A 13,591-nucleotide genomic window follows, 5' to 3' on the forward strand; every position below is an offset into this window, starting at 1 on the left:
TGAGGTCCTGACCTGAGCCGAAGTCGGACGCCCAACTGACTGAGCCACCCAGGCGCCCCTTTGGTATTTTAAATTTAGTTCATTAATGTCTTGGTGCTTTTTTTTTAACAGTGAAGAAAATTATACAAAATTATAACAGACGAAATTGAAAACTAATATTTCAACAAATATCAATAATCGATTTATATTTATTACAATTTAAGCTATATAAATGTTTGCTTTCTTTAAAAAACTCACAATTTCTCATAAAACACGAGAGAGAATTTTTCCCCAAGACACTTTACACTCCAGTGTTCTTATGGTAATTCGTGCACTCAGTTCCCTCTTGACCGTAAGGAAAGGAAAAGGCAAATTTGTTTCATGCATATAAGAAAAAGTCATCTGTGTTCCATCAGTCAGTTGTACTCAATTTCTTCTCGTGACACACACCTCTTCTTCCAGCCCAGAAGGAGTTGCAGGGAACAGCATGGCAGAATTACCAGTCAGCTGTAGAGAATCAAAAACTAATAAATCCTCCACTGTGGCTTTTCTCCGCACATCTTCTCCTCGGCTGTTTTCCCTGTGGTATTAACTCTGAAATGAGCTGCCTCACCTTAGACCCCAAAGAAGGGAGAGGGAGTTGCAGTAACTTAAAGAAAGTGTCTGAAGAAAATATGCGTTTTATTATAGAAGGAGATACAACATGAATGTGAATGGGCAAAGGCATTATTCCATGTAAACATGAATTTTGTAAGAAGGGAACTTTTTTTTTCTTTTACATTTATTTATTTTTGAGAGACAGAGCGAGACAGAGCTCAAGCTGGGGAAGGGCAGGGAGAGAAGGAGACACAGAATGGGAAGCAGGTTCCAGGCACGTAGCTGTCAGCACAGAGCCGGACATGGGGCTCGAACCCGCCAACCGTGAGATCATGACCTGAGCGGAAGTTGGATGCACAACCCACTGAGCCAACCAGGTGCCCCAGAATGTAACTTTCCTTAAAATAAATCAGGAAACAGATCAACTTATATAACTTTTAATTTTTTTTTTGCAATCAACACTAAAAAAACATGCACACATATAACCCCCCACCCCATACATGCAAAAACAAATAGCCTCACTTTTGATTTAAGGATCATTTTCCACCATCTCTGATTCATCATACATCTCTGTGAATGAGTAGATAGACTGTCAAGTTCCTATGGGGTAGGAATATAGGTAAGAGCATGTGCCCATTTCAAATGATAACATGAATCTAGTTTGTCATAGAAATATATTTATTCATGGAATTATATTTGGGATAATAATGTCTCAAAAGAGGAAAAAATAATGTCTCAAAAGAGATGTCTAGTATAATTTCATTTTCCTAAATCATGTACGTGTGAATATTTATTTACAAAAAGGAAAAAAAAACAGAAGAAAGTGAACATTGAAATTATTCTTCAGTTATAAGAGTTTCTGTAATCTTTTTGGACAATATATTTGTTAATCTGTTTTCCTTGCAAGAACATGTTTTTCTTAGATTAGTGAGAATCATAATCTGGAAGTAAAGGTTAATAATTTTTAAAGAAGGTGTCGAAAGATACAATGAGGCACGTTAAAAAGTTTCAAAGGTTTATTTGGGGGTAATTGATTCAAATTAGGAAGCAGTTAGGATGGTTCCAGCAACAGAGGGTAAGGGAGAGGTTTTTACAGAGAAGAGACCCAAACAAAGCAAGAAAGTGATTTGGTTGTAGCTTAAGCAGTTGCCTTATTTGGGTAAGGCTCGCTTGGCTGTGTGTGATCAGTATTTCTTCTCAACCTCCAGGCATTTACAAGAATTTATTCTGGCTTAGGTTTTAGTTGGCTTAAAGAGGCTCAGAAGGCATCAGAGCCACGTCAGTCTAATGGCTTCCTTGTTCAATTGCTTTTTTAAAAAAATTCTTTTTAACATTTATTCAGTTTTGAAAGGCAGAGAGAGACAGAGCATGAATGGGGGAGGGGCAGAAGGAGAGGGAGACACAGAAACAGAAGCAGGCTCCGGACTCTCTGAGCTGTCAGCACAGAGCCCCACGCGGGGCTCAAACTCATAAACTGTGAGATCATGACCTGAGCTGAAGTCGGCCACTTAACCGACTGAGTCACCCAGTTGCCCCCTTGTCCAATTACTGTAACAAGGGGACAAGGCATCACACAAAACGAGGTCAAAGAATGGGTGGCATATTTATAGGTATATTATGCAAAAATAAAATATAAAATCTATCTATCTATCATCTACCCGATTCTGATTGTTTAGGCAAGAGTCGCCGAATGCATATTATTTTAAGTGTTCAGGAGGCCATATTAAATTTAACCAAAATATGGCTCATATAGAGCAAGTCTCAACAAACTTCAAAGAACAGAATTAATTCATAGCATTTTATGTGACCATAGAGGGATTAAACTAGAAATCAATAACAAGGTAACTAGAAAATCCTAAGACATTTCAATGTTATTCAGTATGTTTATATTTTTAAATAGCTCCCAGGATATTTTTAAAATGCTGCTTATTCAGAGCACCGGGGTGGCTCAGCCAGTTAAGCATCCAAATCTTGGTTTCAGCAGAGGTCATGATCTCATGGTTTGTGAGTTCGAGCTCTGCATGGAGCCCAGCGTGGACTCCATACTGACAGTGCAAATCCTACTTGGAATTCTCTCCCTCTCTCTCTCTCTCCTTTTCTCTCTCTCTCTCTTTCTTTCTTTCCTTCTCTCTCTGCCCCTACTCTTTCTGCCTATCTCAAAAAATAAATAAACAAACAAATACAATTAAAGTGCTACTTGTTCAATCACAAAACCAATATAAAATATCAGCGTGCTACATACGTGCTTTGCTAAAAGACAAAATGAGCAGAATACGGTGGCCAGACAAATTTTTCATCAAAACATAAGGGAAGTGATTACTTTTCGTGTAGTCTGGAGACAGATTCCATTAAAACTTATAACTAATGTTTAAATAAAGAGAAAAAAAAAAACTTATGCTACCCAGGATTTTATCCTCTTAATTTCTGTTTCTTAGTGTTTAGAATCCCTGTTTCTAAACTGGCTAAAAGTATTTCTGGGAAATAATATTCTTCTCTACAATACATAAATATATATATATGTTTGTGTGGGTGTGTGTTAGGAGGCACATGACACCTGAATATTTATTTCACCCACACCAAATGAAATCATGGAATTACCTGAAACAGCAGTAAATGAAACGACATTCATATTTATGGGTATGTAATGGGCCTTCACGTTCTGTATACAAATTAAGACAAATCTATACACTTTAGAAGATTCTCTATGTTTTATGATTTGTATGTTTAATTTTCACAATTCACTACTGATGAGGGACCATCAAGCAAATTTAGGGCCAACCAGGAGCCAGCATCACTCCCTCGACCCTAGCATGACTCCCCCCCAACCCCGCAATATGTGTGATATTCCTCAGGCTGTCCAAGAACAAAGGAAAGGAAAGAAAACAGTTAACTGATAAGAGATCACAGTGAAGCGGGACAGGAGTCTCCATCAGTTTACAGATGCCTTAGTAAATTACAAGAAAAAGGCAATCTTACCAATAGCCTAATCTCCAGAAACCTATGGACTCGGTTTCCTGGAGCCCCTAATATCACGTCCCCCTCCATAGTGATGTGGGGAACAAAGACAAGAAGAAAATGGGAGGTAATGTTAAATTTCTTTATAACCTGAAACCCACTGACAAATATTGAGGCAAATACAGAGTGTAACATTTCTCCAGGAACCCCCTACTGCCCCATGTTAATGCCTTCCTAGAGGAATAACAATCTTAGCTTGACAATAGCAAGGCCCCTGGTATCTTGGGAGTCCTCTTCAGCAGATGGAAGTCCCTCTGGAGGCCTCCCTTTTGACCTTACCTCCCCAACTCCATAGTATGTAACCAGCCATTCCTCACAACCCCAGTTCAGCTCTTTCTGCCCATGGGACCTGTCTCTGTGCTTTAATAAAATCATTTTTTTGCACCAAAGATGTCTTCAAGAATCCTTTCTTGGCAGTCAGCTCCAAACCCCCCTCAGCACTATTAATTAACCTCATCACTATTAATTATAGTATGATAGATATGGCATGCATAGTATATATAATAATCTACAGCATAATATTATAACATAGTACCCATACTTGACATATAGCTACACACACATGCATATACATATAAAAAATATATGTGTGTATACATATATGCATGTACATATACACACAAACACACACACACACACATATATATATACATATATATATATATATATATATATATATATATGTTTCAATAGAAACAAACGGTTATAGAATTTCATAGAACTTTAGTTCCACAAGGGCAAGTAACATCTGACATGTAGACATGTAATGTAACTCACATTTCGGGAAATATACAGTCCATGCAATAGATATCTCACCAATGTCTCATACTTACACAGTTTTTAAAGAAAGCCCTAACTAAAATGCATTGTTATTTTCAGTTAGATATTTGGGGAAAGCTCTATTTTGAGGCCTTCTGTGATAGCGGTTCCATGTTCATAGTCTTCCTGCAAAGCATCATTTGTACTCCGAACATCGATATGATATGTCTCAACTTATTTAAAAAAGGCTATGGTGATTCACCAGTCAGTAGTGTAAAAAATGGGCCTACCAATTAAATTCAAGATAGCTTTAAGTCTATTTAATAGACACAATATAAATGAATTACTACCAAAATCTTAGAATATTATACCTTAAGTATGTGCTGACTAACCTTGCCAGGCAAAATTAATTCTTATGTAATTGAAGCCAACAGGAGTAAAACATTGGCTAAAAGTCAATTTCTGTGATCAAGAGGAAGCTAGGTAATCCCAAAGTGCTTTTAGTAAATCCTTGTTCACTTTTTTCCTATCATTGCTGAAGCTAAATGAGCAAGAGATAAAAGTCAAATACATGCAAACTGCATTTCTCCATGCCATTCTGTTATTTTGCTGAAACTAATAAATAAGAATGGTGAGGAGTATTTCTGAGGCGGTATTTCTGCTTCTGAGAGTAAATGAAATAAAGAGATAGAAAGCCTCTGAGTTCAGGCCAAGTTCCTCAGACAAGTAAGTGATGTTTTACTGATATTAATGTTTACCTAATGATTCAAATTGCCTATACTGATTAACTATATTTATTAACATGATGGAAATTCATCTACCAGAGTCACGATAAGTTGTGAATTAAAATGGATCATTTAAAAAGGACAATCTGGAAGTGGATCCAACTGGCAAACTTAATTTTTTATGGCTATTACGTTCATGAAATTAGATTGTCTTCTCAACCTCAATACATTTGGGATCTGATAATTCTCTGTTGTAGGGGGCTGTCCTGTGCATTGTGGACGTGTTGCAGCATCTCTGGTAGAGACCAGATGTCAATAAAGCTTCTCCCTCCAAGATGTGACAGTCCAAAACATCTCCAGACATTGTCAAATGTCCCTTAGTGGGAAGGTGCAGAATTGCTCCGGGTTGAGAACCACAACTCTAGATGCGACCTTTGTCTGACTCAGTAGAAGCCTGGGCTTGTGATATGTGAAGATGTGTCTAATTTCTTTCTCCCTCCCTCCCTTCCTTCCTCTCTCCTTCTCTTCCTTCTTTCCTTCCTTCCTTCCTTCCTTCCTTCCTTCCTTCCTTCCTTCTTCCTCCTTCTCTCTCTTCCTTTCTTATTTCTTTATCTTTCTTTTTTTTTTTTTAAATTTTTTTTTTCAACGTTTATTTATTTTTGGGACAGAGAGAGACAGAGCACGAACGGGGGAGGGGCTGAGAGAGAGGGAGACACAGAATAGGAAACAGGCTCCAGGCTCTGAGCCATCAGCCCAGAGCCCGATGCGGGGCTCGAACTCACAGACCGCGAGATCGTGACCTGGCTGAAGTCGGACGCTTAACCGACTGCGCCACCCAGGCGCCCCTCTTTATCTTTCTTTTATTCTATTTTTTTTAACTGAGATTGAGGTTTTGGTTTGCTGGCTTCTTAGGAGCTTGCTCGGTGAGATCTGAAATTGGCCCCCCATACACAGGGCAGGAAGAGACTGAACACAGAGGCAGGCCACTCCACATGGGCAGGTGGCTGGTGCAAGAAGCAAGGGAACTTACAAATGAACCTTGTCTCAGGTGGCAGCAAGACGAGATCTCCCTGCCTGCCCAATCTCCAAAATTTCTACGGAGTCCCTAATGGGGTTCAGTCATGTAAACCATCCAGATGGTCTCAACACCATATCATTACCTCTGTGTCTTTAAGGGAAGCCTCTGGCTTCAGGAAAAGCAAACAAACACACATTCCAAGGACCGGGGTGGGAGTGAGGAGCCTCCAGTTGCCAGAGTCCAGTATAAGCATCAACCAGTGGTCGTAACCTCTCAGTGAACTCCCCCAACACTCCACCCTTCATGACCTGTTCCTATAATATCACATGCCCCTCTTTTCTGCAATGTGCCTCAAGCCAGTGATTTATTGAGTCCCCTAGGCTGGGGGTCAGAACACTTAGGGACTGCATTTGAGTCCTCATGTGATTTAATAAGGATAATACATGAGCAGGCTCATGAGGTGTGAACACACAACATTCCGTTTGGATAATGTTATAGGTGCCTCCTTATGAGGCAGTAATAATGTCTGAGACCACCCTATTTTGGAGGACACCTTTTCTCATTTCAGCGTTCAGTAAGGGTAGGCTTTGTTGATATCATTTAAGGCTTCCTGGCTGAACTTAGTAAGGGCTTCAATGTGTGCTATATAACACCCTCCAGGGCAATGGAGAGAGTAAAGACAGCAATGGTCACAGCAGTGGAAAACAAAACATGCCCACCTTGCCTTGAGGAGAGGGAGGTTGGTAGTTTTTGGAACTTGACCTCGTTGTGCATACCATACCTGTTGGCTGGGGTGGGGTGGTGGTGGTGGGGTGTTGGCAGGCATAAGGGGATGAACTGGGGGAAGGAGATTCCAACCCAGAACCAGAACTCCAACCTTCTCCCTTCTTTCAATGCTTCATTTATTATGTTTGAACAGGTCTGGCTTACAGCAGGAGAACGGAATCCCATTCCCCCTCACCCAGGGATGCAAAGTAACTCACCCGTCCCGGTGGATGTCCCATGACAAATTCAAGTTGATGGCAACTTTCCCAGGTATGATAGGCTTGGTGTTCTCTGCAGCATAGCACATGGATCCATGGTGAGACTTGGGGCAATGGCTCTTTGTCACAACTTCTATCTCTTTACAGTACTGGGTGCCTTGGCAGGGTCCTCAGTCTGGCATATGGCGCAGGGAGCCCTATTGTTCTATCGTTCAAATGTATTAAAGCCTGGGACAGTACTATAGTACAATGCTGGACGATACCTTCCAGAGTCACAGACACATCTTAAGCCAATTGGTAGTCCTTCTTGGGAGACGCCTAGGGTTTTAATCTGCTTCACTAGTATCTATGACTTCTTAAACGTGGCTTCCTACTCTGAGCCTCAGTCCCACACATATTCTATCTTTCTCATGTGGCATTAAGGGATTGAGGCACTATGCCAGGTGGAGAATAAAAGTCCTCTAAACCCCCAATTTCCCACAAAGTCTTGTACCTCTTTCATATTCTTAGGAGTTGGATAAGCTTTTACTTCATCAGTCACAGCTTTTGGGACATGTGTCAGACCAGACCAAAAGACTCCCAAAAATCTTAAGGCAGTATTTGGGCCTTGACTTTTCTGTGGCTTCATGGCCCATACTCTCCCTTACAGATGCTTCTGCAAAAGCCCTGTGGGGTATCTTGGAACCGAGACAAGTCTTCACATGCATGAACATGATATCATCAATGTGATGGACCTGTTGTATTGATGTGGGAAAGGAGGACAGGGATAGGTCCCAGGCTACCATCCTGCTATACAGTGGGGCTATGCAGATGACCTTGGGGAAGCACTTGAAAGGTTCATTGTTGCCCCTCCCACATGAAGGCAAACTGATGTTGTGATTCAGTGCCCCATGTATACTGAAAAAGGCATTTGCTAAGTTCATCCTAGCATGGAACCCTCCTAGGACTGTGGCCAAAGTATCCAAGATGGTGGCAATGTTGGGCATTGGATGGGGCACCACCTCGTACAATTTTCGGTAGCCCACCATCATCTGCCATGAGAGACCTGTGTTGTTGTTTTTTTTTTTTTTTATCTCCTGTAGGGGATATTGAAAGCACTATGGGCAGGACTTAACAATGCCCATTCAATGCAATTCTCAGATGATTTCTTGTATTTCCGTATGCCCCCCTACCCCAGGCAATTTATATAGTTCTGGGAGGGAGAACGCCCAATTTGCAGTGTCAGAGAATCTTCCTGACCATACTGTTTGCCCCCCCCCACCATCATCACCAATGGCACAGAGAGTCCCAGAAAACTTCTGAGTGTACATTGAAGTACATTCAGCTCTGTTATCCACCAGACAGAACCACTGACCGTTGTTCATTTCTGCAGAATCAGTGAATCGTGAGTTCAGCCTGCGGCCTCCAGTCACCTCCCATGACGCCCACCTGGACCAGTGTTGGCCTTCATCCAATCGCCAGGGCACAGGAGGCATGCTCCCTGAATATGGCCATATCGCTGAGGCCTACCCTAGATAGAGGTGGTGGACATCAGGGATGGTAGAGATGGATAGGGCATGTGAATTGTTTAGTTTTTAAGGCTTTCCACAGGCTGACAAACCCACCATGTGGTTATCAATCACTCTCTTTAGGTGGGGTCCCCATAGCAGTCAAGTCAAAGCACATTTGTTTCAGGGTTATTTTTACCAGACCCTTTACAGCTGATTGGGATAGTTGGCTTTCCATGCCCCCTGGGTCTTGGGTCTTTGCCACAGCCTGTACCCTTTCCAGGACTGAAAAACTCCGGGACTGAGTTTCCTCCAGCTCAGGAATGGTTTGCCCAACATCATAAATGTCTTGTACCACACCTGGGCTTAGCACGGATCTCAGCATCCCATGTCGGGTGCTGGGGGGAAGAAGTGGAGAACCTTAAGTGAATGAATGTGGCCCCAATCAGGTCCTTTAAAGATTAGAGGTCTGTCTCATTCTCAGCTCCCTAAGAACTTATGACCCCTCCTTTATGGATTTTCAGGGTCCTAAACATGTCCCAGGAGGTCCCCCCTCATTAGGTGACACCTCCCTGCAGGATAGAATAATGTATTCTATAAGGGAACAAGTGCCGCGCAAGTCCGCTGGACGGCAGTCTGCTGGGTGGTGATGGAACTTGTTTTCCCTGCCTCCTGCCTGTCAGAGAAAAGTCATCACCACCCCCCAACCCCCACCAGTGTCCCATCACCACATTAACCACACCTGGATTCTTTTGCTGGACCTAGCTGTATCGTGAGTATTTCCTGGACTGGGGCTGCCCCGCTGGCTGGGGTTTTTTTTAGGGCTGAATTAGGGGTTCAGGGGCTCAGGGATCCCTCTGTTTCACTCTTAGTCACCACATGCCTGCTTTGCTCTCCTTGTTTCTCTGGGCTTCTTTCTTACCCCTCAAACAAAAGCATCAGGGAACCCAGAATTTTCAGGATGTCCCCATCCTCACACAGGGGTCCCCAAGCATCTACACATGGGCCACCTCTCCCCACACGGAGATTTCCCTGCAGCCCACTTGGGATTTCCCTGCAGATGCCTCTTTCCCAAGGCCCATTTCTTTGGTCCCCTGGTCGACTCACCAAGTGTTGGTTGTCAACCGTGGGAGCGTCCTGGGTGAGATCTGAAACTGGCCCCTAAGCAGAGAGCTGGGACAGACGGGAGAAAGGGGCAGATAGTGCCGGATGGTCAGGGCAAGGGAACTTACATACAGGATTGTCTTTGACACAGCAAGGTGAGCAGATCTCTGCCCCCACCCCAAAACTGTAAAGTTTCTGTAGAGATCATAATGGGGTTCAGTCACATGTACCAGGCAGATGGTCTTAGCACCATGTCACTAGTTCACGATTGTCCTTGGGCAGCACCTGCTCACGAAAAGCAATGCATATTCCAAGGACAAAGGAAGGGCTAAGGAGCCCTCCAGAGTTGGGGTCCAGCTGGAGAGTCAACTGGCAGTCACCTTCTCTTGATAGCTTCCCCCAAAATGGGGTTAGGGTTATCTCAGTTTTATGGCTTCATTTCATGCCTGGCTTATCCTGTGACCAAAGCTCACTTCACCCTGCATAATTTTTCTGCAGCCTACTGCCAAGGTCAGAATATTCCTACCGCTCTGATCCCGTTTCAGAGGCCTAATTTTTCCAGCATCTCACAAATCCTTGGCCTGAACTGACTGGCTTTGCCAAGGACACCCATCCTTGTATGTCATGTGTAGAGCATTCATAATATGGTGAGAGGTCTGGACAGCCCCCAGAGTCCCCATGGATGCATCCATTTGTTCTCCCCACCCTGTGTCACAACAATAGGGCATGGAGTTTAGGCCCACCTACGACTAAATCAGAAAATCCAGGCTGGAAGTCCAGGAACCTGTGTTTCAGTAAACCCACGCATCAGTTAGAGGGCTTTTTGAAACACAGATTCCTGGACTTTAAGCCCAGATTTTCTGATTAAGTCTAGGGTGGGACTAAAAACATGCATTTCTATTAAACTCTTAGGTAGTGGAGGGACCATCCTTTAAGAACTACTGGTTTAGTCAAAACCTTGTGAAGAAGATGGGTTATTTCCTTATCTCCCTTTATTATTATTTATTTATTTATTGTTGACAGAGAGAGGCAGAGTGTGAGTGGGGGAGGGGCAGAGAGAGAGGGAGATGCAGAATCTGAAACACATTCCAGGCTCTGAGCTTTCAGCACAGAGCCCAACACAGGGCTCGAACTCATGAACCACGAGATCATGACTTGAGCCGAAGTCAGATCCTTAACCGCCCCTCTTGATGGAGGATCTGCATATCACTTTTAATAGCTAAATCCTTCCATGGCTAGCCTTAGAGTAGACATTAAATCTGAAATGGTACAGCTCAATGAATCCTGGTGAGGCTACAGAAATTCAGATTAAAAGGAAAGTCCATTTTTTAAAGAATTAGGAAAATTATAGGCTAAGCATTGTATTAGCAATTGCTGTATATTCCTTAATCTGAAGTCTGGAGACTCATGTCCTAGAATACTGCTAGGCCTGGAAGTGACAGACAACTATCTCTGGTGTCTCCCTCTCAGGAAGTGGCATTTCCTGTGTGCGACAGCGAATTAGCATGGGTTTCAAAGCGCTGGGACACACCCAGAACTAGCTGTTCTAGCCGCTATGGCTGCACCTGTTGTTCTCGAGCATTTGGCACAAATATTGTCAGTACAACTTGCATTTAAGAACACTTGCTGGGGCTTCTGGGTGGCTCAGTCGGTTAAGCATCTGACCTTAGCTCAGGTCACGATCTCACAGTTCGCGGGATCAAGCCCCGCGTCAAGCTCAGAGCCCGGAGCCTGCTTCAGATTCTGTGTCTCCCTCTCTCTGCCCCTCCCCTGCTCGTACTCCGTCTCTCTCTTTCTCTCAAAAATAAATAAACATTAAGAAAAAATTTTTTAATAAAAAAATAATAAAAAACACTTACTGCATGCCAGGGGCTTTCCCTTTAACTATTTTAACACAAAATGTGAGAGTCACATTGTCTAATAAAAACTATTTTATTTTGAGGAAAACTAGATTTAGGTTAGAGTGGTCAGCCTGCACATACACAACTCTGCTTATTGACTTAATTTCTAAATAGGAGGGATTTTCTGTTTGGTTGTTATGCAAATGATAATATACATTAGGAGATTATTCTGTTCAGAAACTGGTATTCCAAATTGCTCAAGGTCCAGTATTATGTGAAAATATGAGCTTTCGGTGTTCCCTATGCTCAATTGGTAAAAAGAGGGTAAGTAACATTCTTGCCAAATATTTTATTTATTTTTATTTTTTTAACGTTTATTTATTTTTGAGACAGGGAGAGACACAGCATGAACAGGGGAGGGTCAGGGAGAGGGAGACACAGAATCTGAAACAGGCTCCAGGCTCTGAGCTGTCCGCACAGAGCCGGACGTGGGGCTAGAACTCACGGACCGCGACATCATGACCTGAGCCGAAGTCGTCCGCTTACCCGACTGAGCCAGCCAGGCGCCCCTCTTGCCAAATATTTTAAACTACCCACTTTCCCAGGTCTTTCTACCCAAACGCCTGGAGAGGAAGTCAACTCAAATCATCAGGTTTCCTTCCAAACAGTTTTCAAATTTCTTTCCCTATCGAAAGAACAAAAAGAAAAAAAGAAAAAGAATCAGGAGAGTGAGCAAATCCATAGTCAGTCTGGTCACTTAGCCATCCAATACAGAAGACACACCTATTTTATTTATTTATTTATTTATTTATTTATTTATTTATTTATTTTGGCTCCCCTCCATGCGGGTGACCACAGTGGCATTTCCTTTACTGTCCCTTTCCCTACTTCCCAAATCAGAACCCAGATCCCGCTTATTGTCTCAAGAGTAACCATGTACAGTTCATTTGCATGCATTGTAAATTATATATTCAGCACAAAGGCAAGAGTGGGTGGGTGGGTGTGGGATAAATGGCCTTATGACCCTTATCATATTTACTTCTCTGGTTACGGTGTCCTGACAAAGAAGTGAGTTGCAAATGCTTCTTATTTATTTATTTTGGCTATTATTTCACCCTATGCATGGCTGATCATCAATGAAATATATGGTAAAACCTCGGATTGCAAGTAACTCGTTCCGCGAGTGTTCCCCAAGACGAGCAAACATTTCCAATACGTTTTAACTTGATATGCGAACGATGTCTCGTAATACCAGTTGTGGGTGATGCTGAACGTCACTTGATCACAACTGAGCCAATGGTTCTTCTCTCTCTCTCTTTCTCTCTCTCTCTCGCTGCAGGATTGTGAGTGATCATCTCCCACTCTTGGATGCTGGGTCTCAGGCCGTGATGTTTGGCAGAAATCTGATTTTTCAGAACGTTGGAGGGTGCCCACAACTGGCACTTGTGTATTTTTTGTCACTTCATAGTACCTATCATCAGTCCCTTGCTTTTCCATACAAGAGTGAGCTTAGGAATGCTTTGCTCCATTCTAGGTCATTGGAAAGTTTCCTTTTTTAAAGTTGCAAGAAAAGAAAAATATTCCATCAAGCCAATAGATAGCAGTGATTCTGTTTGTGATAGTGAAAATTGACCTACATGATAACCCTCACCTCTCTTGTCTCCCTCATACCAGCCACGAAGGTTTTCACAGGTACGTCCAGGTGAATTTGTTTATTTCTCTCTAAATTTTGTATTTTCTCTATTATTCTGTATTATATTACAACATTGTAACCATTTTTGTGTGAACATTTTTGGCTCTTGGTATGAATCATCTGAGATCCCATTATTTCTTAAAGGAAAATTCACTTGGATATGCTTGGATCACAAGCATGTTTCCATATTGAATTATGCTTGCAAACCAAGGTATCCCGGTACATACTTTGCCCTCAATAGCCAGGTCAATGTATCCCAGGAAAGAACCAAGGAAGTGAAGTTCATTCTGAAAATAAAGCTACTTAGTCATCTGGACAGATCATTGACAGGAAGGAAGTTTGAGACTAATCGAAAGCTGTGCACCCTGACACATTCTGAACAGTGCAAAG

Source organism: Lynx rufus, unplaced genomic scaffold, assembly GCF_022079265.1.
Source record: "Lynx rufus isolate CCGP_SWC_20201006 ecotype Redwood Valley unplaced genomic scaffold, mLynRuf1.p SCAF_4, whole genome shotgun sequence".
Taxonomy (NCBI): Eukaryota; Metazoa; Chordata; class Mammalia; order Carnivora; family Felidae; genus Lynx; species Lynx rufus.